Raw genomic sequence first — 12808 nt, forward strand, 5'->3', positions numbered from 1 at the left:
TGTTGAGATTATTACGAAACGAAGGTGATAGAGTATATAACATATTTTTTGATAGAGTATATAATATATATTTCTATGCTTACAATTGAGTAAGGCCCAAGAATATGTTATATACTTTGTCAGAAGAGAGTAGGAAATCAATAATTTTATTTATAAGGTAAATTATTTAATGTTTTTTTTTGAGGGAAAGGTAAATTATTTAATTTGAACACCTTCAATTCCTACTCCATCCACCATTGTTAGAAAATGACAAATATGGGATTGGACTATAGAGCAAAGGAGGGACACCATCATGACAAACTATTCTCGTTTTAATAATTTTGTGCCTTCTCGTCTCTCAGCTCCTATCATAGAAAATGATCGTAGCTTTATTGCTTTAGGTAGGGTTTACCTAACTTTACTCACCCAATCAAAAAATAGTACAAACAATTTTTAAACTCATCCACAAAATAAAGCTAATCCTTTGTCAAATAAAATAAAATAATAATAAAGCTAATTTAGCGCAAACAATTTTGTTTAACACTTCTATAGACAGTAAATAAACGACATTCTCATTTGTGTTCACTAAAAAGCTCAATCATGATCATTTATAGCACGATTAAAACTTGTTTAAAGGGTTTTTTTTTTTTTTTTTTGAGGCAAAACTAGTTTAAAGTTAGGTAGGAATGAAGATGGACCTTATAAATGTAAAAGTAGTACGGAGTATAAAATCTTAAAGGAAAAGACCATATGTAGCCCTAAGAGTTGAATTTAAGAACTAAAAGTGGAAAGAATTGAAGTTACATAAACATTTATTATATCAATTTATTCATAAATTGTCGATAAATTCCCAATTTAATACTAAAATTATTAAATTTTATAAAAATGGTATATTCTTAAACCATTCATTGAGAAGAGTCTTAAGATTGTACATTATCATGTTTTTTTCTTATATATTGAGAATATTTATAAGATTTCTTTAAATCTTTGAATAGTTGCAAAGTAGCAAAAATTTCAAACAAAACATCTAAAAGAAGTAGAGGAGTACATTTATTATGTTTAATAATAATATAATACGAAGTATGTATAATATTGGGAAAGAAAGTGTTGTTTATGAATATAATTTGGTTTCTGCAATTTGCAAGAATTATTTATATAAAACTTGTTTTATATAGGTTGGAAGCTTGTCCTATCCAAGCAAGAAAACTCAATCAAGTTAAGCTCTCTTGAATCAAAGTTGTTTCACACTTAAGCTCTAATTTTAAAAAACATTATAATCACACCAATAAAACTTAAATATTTTTTTACCAATATAGTACAACCACCTTAAAATGAAAATATTACAATTTGATAACTCGACTAGTGTCACACTTACACCTATGTTTTCGTGATATGTTCCAATAGCAACATACAATTCTTGTTGGTGCTCCCATTAGGGGCAATAGCTTTTACAAGCAATTCTTTTTAGGCTTTTGATATTTGCCCTCATTTTCTTTCCTTCATCACCTAACAAAATTTGATCCAAATTCTTCAATACTCCTTCCTTTGTAAAAGTCCCTCCTTCAATTATCAATCCGATCTCCCAAACGGCCTCTACTAGCCGTCCATTAAACTTATGGTCACCGAAGAAGGGTCGGCCGATCATCGGAACATCGGCAACTATACTCTCAACTATAGAATAGTAACCAAAATGGGTGAGAAATACCCCTACTGCATCATGGGCTAGGACTTCTCTTTGGGGTGCCCAAGGGACCATCATGCCATTTTCTCTGTTTTTCTCCAAGAAATTGTTTGGAAAGTGTACCTACAATAATTTTGGTCATGTAAAAAAGTTCAGTGTTACATACAACCATACTAAGTCTATTTCAGCTATTATTTTAAATGAAAAAAATAGACTAAATTAAATTACCTAAACACAAATACATGCAAATAGAATTAAAGACGGAGGCTAGGGTTGGATACCGGTGAGCTTTCTACCACCCGCACCCATGGTCGGGTTTGATCCTTCCACCCTCGACCATGGGTACAGTGCAGAAAGCTATCCTCTATCGAAAATTTATAAGTATCTTAAATTACCTTTAGGTGATCCTTGATTGACCATAAAAACTTGAATCCACTAGCTTGAAGAGCCTCAGCTAGAGCAAAAATCTCATTTGGTGGTAGTGTAGCAGAATAACCAAAACTCACATAAATAACAGAATTAGCCCTTTGTTTGTCAAGCCAACCCAAACAATTATAATTATCTGCCATTTTTGGTGGTGCAATTACTAGGCTTAGTGGGCCTGCTGTAAAAACCTTTGAGAATTTTGACTTTAAATCACCTATAACAATAGGGTCAAATTCTTCAGAACAGCCCATGCAAATTGCACTTGCATAAGGTAAATTTTGACTCATTTTATGTAGCATTTGAGAAATGGGTGAATTAAGATTTCCTGATACAATTCCATCTGGGATGTCTTTCAACCTGATCTTGGATAGCCCTGGTATAAAATCCAGTGTTTCTTCTTCTCTTGCTTCAATGCCTAGTTCATTGGTCACACCAGAAAATGAAGGGATGAGCCCCACTAATAAATTCTTGAAGGAATATATTAAATGATGATTGATGGCGAAACAAAACGAATGTTTTTAATGATAGTATATAGACAAAAGCTAACGAGTGTCCCGTAGGCGTTAGATAAGATACTTAAAAGTAGAAAATTTAAGTAAATCTATACTTATTATTATATTATATATATATTAAAAAGCATTCCTAAAAACGTTTATGTGCCACGTGGCACCCTCGCCATGTCATCTTTGAACTATGAGCATATTCTAATAAAAATGTCTATCGTGAGATTCGAACTCACAACCACAAAAATATGCATTAGAATTCTTACCATCTCATCCATATATTAATCATGTTTTCAATACTCGACTCATAAATATATAAGTATATGGATTGGATGGAGATCTGAACATTTAATCACTGCAATTCTTAAAAAAAAAAAATTGATCCTATTATTTGCTAATTATAATCATCGAGATAATACATACAAGCAAGAAAAATTAACTATCGTTATAAATTTTATTTATTTAATTATTTTGATATTAATTATGTCTTTATTTTTATCATTTTATAAATTATATACAAAGGACATGTCTATATAATTGTTTTACAAGAACATATTTGTATAATTAGTTAATAGTTGTTTCATAAACAATTTATTCAAAGGTTTAATGGAAAACTATTATAAATTATAAACAAATATTGAATAAATAAATAATAAAGAATGAACATATCTATTCATTACAAGTATTAAAAAAAATAATCCGGAGCATCGCTCGGGCTACACACTAGTTTTATAATACACCGATCGACGCATTGTTTTGTCATAATATGTTTTTTTTTTTTGGTAATATAGTTGGTAAAATCTAAAACATATAGCCTTGATTAACATTTCCTTAATTTTGCAACTGTTTGATATAATTTTGTATATACACTAAATTGCAAACATACACGGTTACACCACATATTACTTTCGGTAAAATGTTGTTGTATTAGTCGTCACAATTTATATCTTTCTTCCGTTCTTATTCACTTACTTGTCTCATTTATCACGCTTACCAATGTAGAACTTTAGCTATTAATAATTTAATTTCTCTATAAGTAAAAGTTATAAAAATTATATATTATGAAAGTACTTATTGTGTCGGTTCGAACAAGATCTCATCATAATTATGTTATTCCTAGCTTGTCATGAAAGACGCTCAAAGGAGAGGTGCTGAATAGTGTAAAAGTCAAAGCGGATCATGGAAAAAAAAAAACAGAGAAAGTATATAAAATTGTACCTTGAGTGCCAAACCTTTGCCTGATAACATCAGAGTAAACATGAACATTGAACGAATGCTCCCCTGAGTTCCAACAAGGCACCCAAGGCACATCAATCTCCTTAGCCAAATCACATAAATAATACAAGAATGCATCTCCCATAACACAACTCACTTTAACACCTACATCCTCCTCAGCTTCCTCCAACACCTTCTTCAATGCACCCGGCCTAGTCGCCGCCTTAACAAAGAGGTCAATCTCCTCCAAGGGATTGCCCTTGAAAACATACCCTACAGGCTTACCATCCCATATTTCGTAGGCCTTGATGTTGGGTTGATCTACACAAGTTTTAGACTCTTTAGGGAAAAGAGAGTTTATTGAGTTGGGTGTGCTAAAGAAAGAGAAATGCACCTTGTTTCGCGGTGCTAAGGCGGCTAACTGCCTTATTATGTTTAGAAGATTGGTGCCATGGCTGGTAAATGGGAAGGCGAATACTGCTATATGATTACTCATGGCTTTGGTGGTCGTTATTCTCTATTGCTTATAGCATGGGCTATATATAATGTTGACAAAAAAAATAAAGGAGTAGTTGGCACCTAATTACTTATTATAAACCTTAACGCCTTAACTCAGTACGAGTTTTAAAAATATTTAAGGTGGATTGAGTAATAAATATGAGTAGTTGATACGTGCTCTGATCCCTTCACTTTAAAATAAGTGCATCAATTGCACATGCACAAAGTGTTACGCTTGTGAATTAAAACGAATATTTTAGTATGTCAGCGGTAGAACGAAGTTGATAATTATAATTAATGTGAATAATTTTGTAGTTATTGACTTTGTGTAAAGTTAATTATGTGAGAGCTTATGGCTAAAATGAGAACAACCAATATTAGTAGTTATTTGATCATCATACTTTCACTTACTTTTTTTTTTATACTGTAAATGAAACTATACACTAGTTTATAAAGTTGTAAAATTACGAAGAGGACATTAGTGACACAGTAAGTATAAGGGGATGTTTAATTTGGTATGCGTGAGTAGATAAGAAATGAGACTTTTGAATGTTTTAATCCCAATTGAATGAAGCTTCCATGTTCGCTTATTGGGTATGAGAATAAACCATGGAAATGGGCTTGGGTCAGGGTCAAGTATTAAGAGATGAGAATTGAAAATTTGAAAAATGACTAAAATGCCATTAATGAATAGAATTATAGAAATGAGAAGATATTCTAGTAAAGATATTTTTGTAGTATTATAATTTGCATTTAAACAAGACACTGATTGTATTTTAATTAGATCCTAACAATAAGTTTACACTTGATCTCTATCCTTTTTTTTTTTTTTCCCGGTGAAAGAGAGGCAAGCCCCATAACAGAAACAGAACAAACTGAAGAAAAAACAAACGAAAGCAACTAAAACAAACTAACACAACCTAAGGCATTCTACCAATCGGCACCATCCTAGCCTGCGTCATCCCACTAATATAAGAGACATTAGGTGCAAGTGTGAAACTCGATCTCTATCCTAACCTTTATTCTCCAAATTTTCATACACACTCTTAAATAGATCTGATTCACTAATAAAAGAGACAAATTAGTTGCTTTATTAATATAATAATAAAAAAAAAGGTCACTATATTATAATGAAGGTTAATAAAATCATTGTGTTTTTATAAAGGTTCATAAGAGGTTAATTTTTTTTTGGTATAAATTTTATAATGCTGGTCAATGTGAATAATAAAGGTCACTATGTTAAAATTAGGGTCACTGTATTCAACATAACGTCGTACTTCATGTTCGTAATAATATTAAAGGGCATTTAATAAAGATTACTATGTTAAAATTAAAGTTACTATATTTAGCACTTCGTATTATGATCATTAGTTACTATATTTAGCACTTCGTTTTATGATCATTAGTAAGGGCTTGTTCAGTTCAGCTTAATTTTAGTTCAGTTTAGCTCTAATCAATTCAATTCAGTTCAGCTCATATTTTCCTTCTCTCATAAAATATTCATTTCAACCCAGTTCAGTTCAGCTCTAATCGGTTCAGTTCAATTTAGCTCACTTCAGTAAATATGAACAAGCCTTTAATGTAATGTCAATTTCACGCATATAGACTTCAGATCCACACAATTTATTTATTTATTTTTCCCAAAAAAAAAAAAAAAAAAAAAAAAAAAATCCCAAATTTTGATTGTCACGTACTATACCAAACATCCTTTATAATTTGGTGTAGGAAGTTATTTAGAAAATCGTAGCATAAGCATCAACTTTTCATGCATTTAATTCTTCATTGTAGCCTACTTACCTGGACGGGGTCAATGGGCGATCAAGAAGGCCCGTGGCCTAGGGTGATGGCTTCCATTGCACTTATGAAGAGCATCAGCCTAAGATCTCCCTAAGTGGGAGAGTCTACGTCATAATTTTTGTAGGTAGTGCTAGTAGCCAATATATATAACACGCGTGTCATATTTCTATTTAATTCAATTACTCCTATATTTACTTTTCTAAACGTCAAAATAAAGCAATTATAATGATATTAATGAATGCACCAAAAACCTACGTCATCATCTTCACTTTTATGCATATAAGCATTAAATACACACTAAGATGTCGTATAAAGTTTAAGAAATCATAAAAATATATACACTGATTATACTAATTTATGTGTGTTTTTGTCATGCATTATTCTTAATTTTATACAATTTTTAAGAGTGTATATGATGTCGCTGTATTGTGTAATAACTAAGACCAAACGTCATCACCATGAATACAGGGACTTACAATTTTGCGGCCCACATTTGGTCTTATCTGAAATTTTAATTTTTAGATTTCAATGCAAAAACTCAATCAATATAGGATTTTTTTAGTTGACACGTTTTCTTTTGGGGTAAATTTTTTACCTTGCATTTACAAGCTACCCCACTTGTTTTTTCATTCTCTCTCCTCTCCTTAATATATGTGTCTAAATCAAACGCGTCAACTAAATAGAAACAGAGGAAGCAATATACATTTTCTATAAATTGTACTCCCCCGTCCCTTAATTAGATTTCTACTTCTCTTTATTATGTGAGTAATAAATGAAGGAAATAAGAATCTAATTAAGGCCCTATTCTCTTAGGTTGAAATTCCAAAAAATCCATTAATCAACAAATGAGGTAGACTTTTTTTTTTTTTTTTTGAAAGGAAATAGGGTATGTAGCAACGTGTAATCTGTGTGGCTCGCTAGTCACAGTATGGCCGGTAGATATATATCAAAATATTGACCAAGGTAATCCCTGATAGAGTAACCCTTGACTTAGTAAGTGAGTAACTCTCCACTGATCAAGTAACCCCTAACCGACCAAGTAACCCCTGACCGACCAAGTGACCCCGGCCATACAATGTGATCGGCTATAATGCTATATATGAAAGTTTGTGGATGGGTACGTAGTTGTCTTTCAAAAAAAAAAATTACAAAGGGTATTAAGAGCGATCAAGCCATGTTTAATTCATCTTTTTTTTTTTCCTTATCAAAACATAACAAGACACTGTTGTCATTCAAAACCCTAACAGGAACCAGTCCGTCGCTATTTGCCTGTTTTCTAGTAGTGATATTTTGAAGGTTGGCCCCCATAGATATATACAATAAAGGTGGACTTATATACAACCCTCTAGTGTATAGCTTAGTGGTTAGAGCAATATGAAAATTTTATCACATGCTTGGTTTTGATGACTTGATGAGTTTAGGTTGGGAGTAAGATTTCTAATCCCAACTGAATGAAATTCCTGGGTCCGATCGAGAATAAATAAACCATGGAAATGGGCTGGGATTATATGCCCTTTATTTTGGGATTATATGCCCTTTATTTCCAACAAAATATTAATAAGAGGGTAGGGGCAAGAATTAAAAGTTTGAAAAATAACTAAAATGCCATTAAGCATTACACCTATGTTTTCATTACTAGTTCCAATAGCAACTTAAAATTTTTGTAGGAGCTCCCATCAGGGGCAATAGACTTTCGAACCACGTCGTTTAGGGTTTTGATAGCCTCCTTCATTTTCTTCCCTTCGTCACACCACAAAATTCTATCCAAGCTCTTCAATACTTCATTCTTGGTAAAAACCCCTCCTTCAACTTGCAGTCCAATCTTCCATACAGCCTCTACAAGTCGTCCGTTTAGCTTGTTGTCACCGAGAAAGGGCCTCCCAATCATCGGAACTTCGGCTTCTATACTCTCAAAGACGGAATGGTAACCAAAGTGAGTGATGTACACCCCTACTGCTTCATGTGCTAGGACATCTTTCTGGGGTGCCCAAGGGACTACCATACCATTTTCTTGGTTATTTTCCAAAAAACCATTTGGAAAATGTACCTGTAGTTTAAATCACGTAAAAAAAAGTTCAATGCAACACTGTATATTATTTTGACTTATTACATACACATGAAATAATAATTGTAGACAGAGAGAGTATTACCTTTAAGTGATCCTTAATCGACCACAAAAACTTGAGTCCACTAGCTTGAAGAGCCTCAGCCAAAGCGAAAAGCTCATTTGGAGTTGGTGTAGCAACAGAACCAAAGCTCACATAGACAACTGAGTTAGCCCTTTGTTTGTCAAGCCAACCCAAACAATTATAAGTGTCTGTCACTTTTGATGTTGCAACCACTAGGCTCAGAGGACCGACCTCAAACACGTTTGAGAACTTAGACTTTAAGTCATTGGTAACAATTGGGTCTAATTCTTCACAAGACCGAATGCAAACTGCATTTGCATAAGGTAAAACTTGACTCATTTTATGTAGCATTTTAGAAACGGGTGAATCAAGATTTCCTGTTGCAATTTCATCTGGTATGTCTTTCACCCTGATCTTGTTTAGTCCTGGTATAAAATCCAAGGTCTCTTCTTCTTTCCCTTCTTCGATGCCTAGTTCAATAGAAATAAGTGATCATTACTATGAAATAATGGTTTTGGTTAGAATTTCTAATATGCATTACTGGAATTAGATGACATGAAACATATATGTCTATATATAATTAAGAATGTTCAAAAATCGGACTGGGTTTTTACCTAAGAATCTAAGATAACCTTACGGGTTAAAGGTTGACAAAATAAAATCTCAAAAACTATAATTTGTTGACAATGTTTTTTTTTTCCCTTTTCTATTTTTAGATATGTTTTGTTATGTTGTAGTTTGGAAATTGGTTTCTTATTGATATTACTACCTTCGTTTCATATTATTTGCAACGATTTGACATAAATTAGAGAGGAAAAATGTCTAGTCATTGCAAATAATATGAAATGGATAAAATCGATAATGAGGAAATTTCGGTACAATTTAGGTTTTGGATCAATTTTATCGGCCCAATAGAATTCCGGTCTAGTTTTCATGAGCCTTACCTTGAGTGCCAAACTTCTGTCTAATTGCATCAGTGTACACATGGGTAGAGAAAGAATGTTCTCCAGCGACCCAATAAGACACCCAAGGCACCTCAATTTCCTTAGCCAAATCCCACAAAAACCACAAGAATGCATCTCCCATAACACAACTCACTTTAACACCTACATCCTCCTCAGCTTCCTCCAACACCCTCTTCAATGCACCCGGCCTAGTCGCCGCCTTAACAAAGAGGTCAATCTCCTCCAAGGGATTGTCCTTAAAAACATACCCTAAAGGCTTACCATCCCAAACTTCATAGGCCTTGATGTTGGGGTAGTCTACATCTTTTTTAGACCCTTTTGGAAAAAGAGAGTTTATTGAGTTGGGTGTGCTAAAGAAAGTAAAATGCACCTTGTTTTGCGGTGCTAAGGCAGCTAACTGCCTTATTGTGTTTAGGAGAGAGGTGCCATGACTGGTAAATGGGAAGGCAAATACAGCTATATGATGAGTGATTTTGGTATTGACATTGGTTTTGCTATCTTCCATATATGGCAAATGAATGATATAGGCTTTAACAAAAATAAAGTCAATTTATATGAAAACTTCGTGCTACATGTCTAGCTATATGTACTTGGCTAATTTTCCACCTTTTACTACAAAGAGGTACATACAATCCCAACTAAGTAAATATTGAGAGCCTATTCTGATTACTCTCTCTGTGTTTTTTTAAGTGTTACACTTTCACTTCTGACCGTGTTTTTTTAAGTGTTATACTTCCTTTTTTGGCAAAAAACTACATTAAAATATTATACCTCTCTCCTCTCATGGTCCCCACCAAAACCCACTACTACTTTTTTATTATATCTTTTTTCTCTCACATACATTACTTTTCAATAAACAATTTACCCCACTATATTTCTTTTACAATTTTTTTATTACTCTAACTACCCCCACTTACCTCTTATTTTATTTAAGTCAATAAAATTGCCTAAAACTATATGCCAGTTAAACTGTAACACTTAAAAAACACGGGAGGGAGTATTGAATTGAGCTGAGCTGAACTAAAGTGAAGTTATTTGAGTTGAACTGAACTAAATATTTTATGAGAGAAGGAAATTAAGATCAGAACTGAATTGAACTTATTGGAGCTGAACTGAACTGAACTGAACTAAAATGAATTGAATATTTTATGAGAGAAGGAAAAGATAAGAATTGAACTAAACTGAATTGAATTGAAGTAAACTTATTAGAGCTGAACTGAACTCAACAGAACAGAACATTAAGCAAAAACTTTAACTTGATGTGTTATATGGTAACATTTTATACGGAATCACAATACATTATTCATAGCCTCATATATTGGTTTTTTTCATCCCTTTTATTATTCTAGCATGCGTTTAGTGCTACCTCTAGTTCGGAATCCTGGATCTGCAACTGTCACACGCTCCCATCTTGGGAAATAGCCTTTGGAACCACGTTGTTTTACAGTTAAATGCATGTAGGAGCTCCCATCAATAATTGAAATAATAGAAGTTAAAATGCATTTGTAGGAGCTCCCATCAATAATTGTAACAATATGTTCTCATCCTAACCCTTTTTTTTTTTTGGAGGACCAACACGTTAGGTCCCGTTCACTTCACCTTATTTCTGTTGAAGGGAAATTATTTATACTGAAACATAATTATATTTGCTGAACTTAAATTATTTTTATTGAACTTAAATTATTTTTACTGAATTGAAATTATTTTTGCTGAACAGAAATTATTTTTACTGATTTTTTTATATTATTTCTTCTTTTAGAAAACTGAATTTTACTGAACTGAACTTATTTTTAGTGAACTGAAATTAATTTTACTGAACTAAACTTATTTTTACTTAATATTATTTTTTTAAGGTGAAGTGAACAGGACCTTAATTTGTAGAAAAATTATTGATTTAATTATCGAAACTTAAAATTTGTGGACCCACACGGTGTTACAATTAGTGGTTCTATTTAACTTTAACTATAGTGGTCATTTTGTTTTATTGCTTTACCAATAGTATTCACTTTCCTAAACGTCACAATAAAGTAGAGGTGATCATTTGCGGGCTTGGACGGGTAGTGGGCTGGGCCTATGCTTATTTTTTGTCCAACGGGCTTTATGTAGCAAACCCGAACCCTTTTATGCGGGCTTGATACTTTGTCCATGCCCGCTTGTTAAACGGGCCGGGCTTGCCCGCGGGCTAACGGGCCTTAATTTTTGTTTTAATTTTTATAACGCTAACTAATTTTTTTTTTTATTATTTACTTGTGCTAGAATTATTTTGGTGGAGTTGTCTTGTAATTTTTTGTTCACAAATGGTAATAGAAATAAAAAAAAAGTTGAAATTATGACATATGTTATAAATATATGTAAGATAAAAGTTATTTAATAAGTGTTAATTATAAAATATAAAATTAAAATGAATAATTGTAACTAATAAAAGCTTATAGTTCAATATAGTCTCTTTGTATTTATTTTCAAAAATACACAAAGTATGTCATAACTAACTAACTAAATAAAATTATTAAAATAAGAATGTTATTATTATTATTATTATTATTATTATTATTATTATTATATATTAATAAACGGGCCGGACGAGCTAGCCCGCGATACATATTTCTTGTCCATACCCGCCCATTTATGTTAACGGGCCGGGCCTAGTCCGCCCAAATATGCAATTTTTTCAAAAAGGTTGTCCAAGTCCGCCCTTTTTGCGGGCCGGGTTGGGCGGGCTTAGCGGGCTGTCCCGCCCATGAACAGCTCTACAATAAAGCAATACTATTGATATTAATGAGTGCACCAAAAATGTGCGTCATAATCCTCATTCTTTTTCAATGATTACTCCCTAATTCATCTTCTCCAAACGTCAACCAACTTTTTAATTGATTTGATATTCAAACTAATTTTATTTGGATAGCAATTTTACTTTCAAATTTGTAACTTTTTGTGATTGTTTTTATTGTTTATTTGTTCACTCAAAATTTGAAAAAGTCTAATATACTTCGTACTTTCTCCGTTTCTATTTAGTTGACGCGTTTGATTTAGGCACATATATTAAGGAGAGGAGAGAGAGTGATAGAGAATGAAAAAGCAAATGGGGTAGCTTGTAAATGCAAGGTAAAAAATTTACCCAAAAAGAAAGTGTGTCAACTAAAAAGAAACTTCATTCCTAAAAAGGATCGGAATACGTGTCAACTAAAAAGAAACGGAGGTAGTATATGATATCACCATAGTGGAATAACTAAGACTAAACGTCGCCACCCCTAATATAGGTAGCTAGCATTTGTGTGGCCCTTTTGTTTTTGTCAGTCTTATTTTGTGTTTTGGTGGCTGGAAGGTGGTTATTAGGGTTGGGATGGGAGGTGGCAGGATTATGGCTAGGCCCCACTAACAAAAAAGTTAATAGAAAATAGACGGAGGTACCAAAACCTATAATTTTACATTTTGATTGGTACCAAAATAAAATTAAAAAAAAAAGTTTTAAACGGGTGCAAAATTTCAATTAGGTCCATTTTTTAGGTACTAAACTACAAAATTTTGCTTAAAATACCTTTAGATTACAAAATAAAAATAATAAAATAAAAAAATCAATCAATATTGGATTATTAGCCTTGGAGGTTCCTTAATTCG

The 12808-nt window shown here is 32.6% G+C and overlaps 3 pseudogenes across 1 annotated transcript; 1 reads left to right on the forward strand and 2 right to left on the reverse strand.

Moving 5' to 3' along the window:
• Positions 1 to 1256: 1256 nt before the first annotated feature.
• On the reverse strand, positions 1257 to 4363 carry LOC145608839 (anthocyanidin 3-O-glucosyltransferase 7-like; annotated as a pseudogene). The gene is made up of 3 exons (XR_014105907.1): positions 3808 to 4363; positions 2056 to 2501; positions 1257 to 1783 (listed from the first exon to the last, which is right to left on the reverse strand). The product of XR_014105907.1 is annotated as an anthocyanidin 3-O-glucosyltransferase 7-like (transcript).
• A 1728-nt stretch (positions 4364 to 6091) lies between these two features.
• LOC145609811 (U1 spliceosomal RNA) lies at positions 6092 to 6232 on the forward strand (annotated as a pseudogene).
• A 1488-nt stretch (positions 6233 to 7720) lies between these two features.
• Positions 7721 to 9698, reverse strand: LOC145607425 (anthocyanidin 3-O-glucosyltransferase 7 pseudogene; annotated as a pseudogene).
• Positions 9699 to 12808: the final 3110 nt, after the last annotated feature.

Source organism: Chenopodium album, chromosome 23 (genome assembly GCF_948465745.1).
Source record: "Chenopodium album chromosome 23, dcCheAlbu1.1, whole genome shotgun sequence".
Lineage (NCBI taxonomy): Eukaryota > Viridiplantae > Streptophyta > Magnoliopsida > Caryophyllales > Amaranthaceae > Chenopodium > Chenopodium album.